At 38.4% G+C, this 2,205-nt stretch overlaps 1 non-coding gene across 1 annotated transcript; it reads right to left on the minus strand.

Annotated features, from left to right (window-relative positions):
• Window positions 1-680: 680 nt before the first annotated feature.
• LOC132315292 (small nucleolar RNA R71) lies at window positions 681-786 on the minus strand. Its single transcript, XR_009483614.1, has one exon. It is a non-coding gene; the product is annotated as a small nucleolar RNA R71 (small nucleolar RNA).
• Between the last annotated feature and the right edge of the window lie 1,419 nt (window positions 787-2,205).

The raw sequence follows: 2,205 nt of genomic DNA on the forward strand, positions 1-2,205 counted from the left end.
TTGCATCTTGAATCCGTAGTTAGAAATCATAGGGGAAGAGGAAGTTCTAGTTCTACCCAATTCATTACATCAATGGAAGGCCATAATGAAGAGCATGTAGAGGACCTTGGTCACATAGACCAACAAGGTATCCTCCATCCAAATGTGCATCATGAGAACATTCAAGTACCATTAGACATACCTAGGCCACTCATTCACCAACCACAACAACAACAAGGCCAAGTTCCATTTGGAATGCCAAGGCCAAGTTCCACAACCTCCCATCATTCAAGGAAATCAAAATCAAGGTGCCCATGTTGCACCTCAAATTGCTAATCCTCCACTTGCTTTAAGCGATCACTATGTTCCTAATGAATATAATGCACCCACATGCATTCAATTGCCACCATTTAGAGCACATCACTATGAAATTAAGCCACAAACCATTCAAATGCTTCCTCATTATCATGGACTTCTAAGTGAAGAACCTTACAAGCATTTGGATGAGTTTCTAGAAGTATGTTCCACCGTAAAATATACGGACATGCCAGAAGAGGTCTTAAGACTCAAACTTTTTTCATTCACCTTAAAGGACAAGGCAAAATATTGGTTTAACAATCTTTGGCCTTTTTCAATAACTTCTTGGGTAGAAATGCAACAAGAGTTCTTAAAGAAGTACTATCCGGTTTCTAAGACCAATGACATGAGAACTTCCATTAGAGAATTCACACATAGGGATGGAGAAACGTTTCATGAGGCATGGGAACGCTTTAATGAATTGCTTAGGAAGTGTCCACATCATGACATGCCCAAATGGCAAATAGTTCAATATTTCTTTGAGAGCTTATTGGACAATTATAAGGGTATGGTTGATGTTTCCATGGGTGGCTCATACATTGATAGGCATGAGGAAGATGTGTGGCGTCTTTATAAGAGCATGAGTGAAAATTCTTTGCATAGAACATTATCATCCAAGAATGGTAGAAATTCACAAGGTAGGAAAAGTATTGGCTTACATCAAGTCGACCATTCAAATGAAATAGCCGTCGAAATGAAGTCTTTATCTCAAAGGTTTGATCAATTTTTAATTAACCAAAGCTCGGCGAACCAAGTATCTTCCTTCCCTAACCATTCTCATCGTGCATCAAATGAATCATGTATGACTTGTTCTAGTGTTCTTCATTCTACTTCTCATTGTCCTCATGGGCAAGTGCAAAATGAACCTAATGAACAAGTCAATGCAGTTTTTGTGAACCAAGGGAACAATCCTTATGGTACTCATTATAATCCAAGTTGGAGAAATCATCCGAATTTCTCTTGGAAAAACCAAGGAGAGGGCTCAAACCCTTCCCAAGGCGGTTTTCAAGGGAAGTACATTCCACCTCCACTTCAAAGCCAAGGATCCCAAGGTTATAGACCTTATCAATCAGAAGGGAATTAATTTGATAACTCTCATTTTCCCAACCAATCTTATTCCCAAGGAAATGCTAGAAGTCCCACCTTTGAAGAAAAAGTTTTGAATGCTTTGGGCACTCTTGAGGCAAACACACAATTGCTTCATTCCCACTCTCAATCTATTGCGAAGTTAGAAACCCAAGTAGGGAAAATAGCAAGCACTCTTAATGCAAGAGAGAAGGGAAAGATGCCTATGAATGCCCCACCTAAGCAACAATGTGTTGTGGAAACCCATTCCTCATCGGAAGGCCACACCATTGAGCATGTCAATACGGTGACTACCTTGCGGAGTGGTAGGATTATGGACAATTAAGTTGAAATATTCAATGAAGAGAGTGAACGAGTGCAACCATAAGTTGTCACTCGTCCCATTTCACATCACATTCCTCCTTCATTGCATATACATGATCTTGTGAATGAGAAAGCTTTAAAATGTGATTTGAAGAATGATTTTGAAAATGATTTGAAGAAAGATTTGCCGAAAAATTAATTTGAAAAGGTTTTGTTGAAAAATGATTTGAAATAAAGTGATTTGAAAAATTCTTGTGTTGAAGAGTTTTCAAAAGAAAATGCTGAAAAAGTTTTTGAGCCAAAAACTCCATTTCCGGATGCCTTAAAAGGATCCATTTCAAAAGACAATCAAAAAGGCAAAAACCAATGAAATCATGGAAATGTTTAGGCAAGTGAAAGTCAATCTTCCACTTTTGGGTGCAATCAAGCAAATTCCGACTTATGCCAAATTTTTGAAAGACTTGTGCACCCAAAAGCGGA

This window comes from Cornus florida, unplaced genomic scaffold, assembly GCF_030987335.1.
Source record: "Cornus florida cultivar Cherokee Brave unplaced genomic scaffold, ASM3098733v1 CherokeeBrave_3.0.0_Hap2_Chr06, whole genome shotgun sequence".
In the NCBI taxonomy this organism is placed as follows: domain Eukaryota; kingdom Viridiplantae; phylum Streptophyta; class Magnoliopsida; order Cornales; family Cornaceae; genus Cornus; species Cornus florida.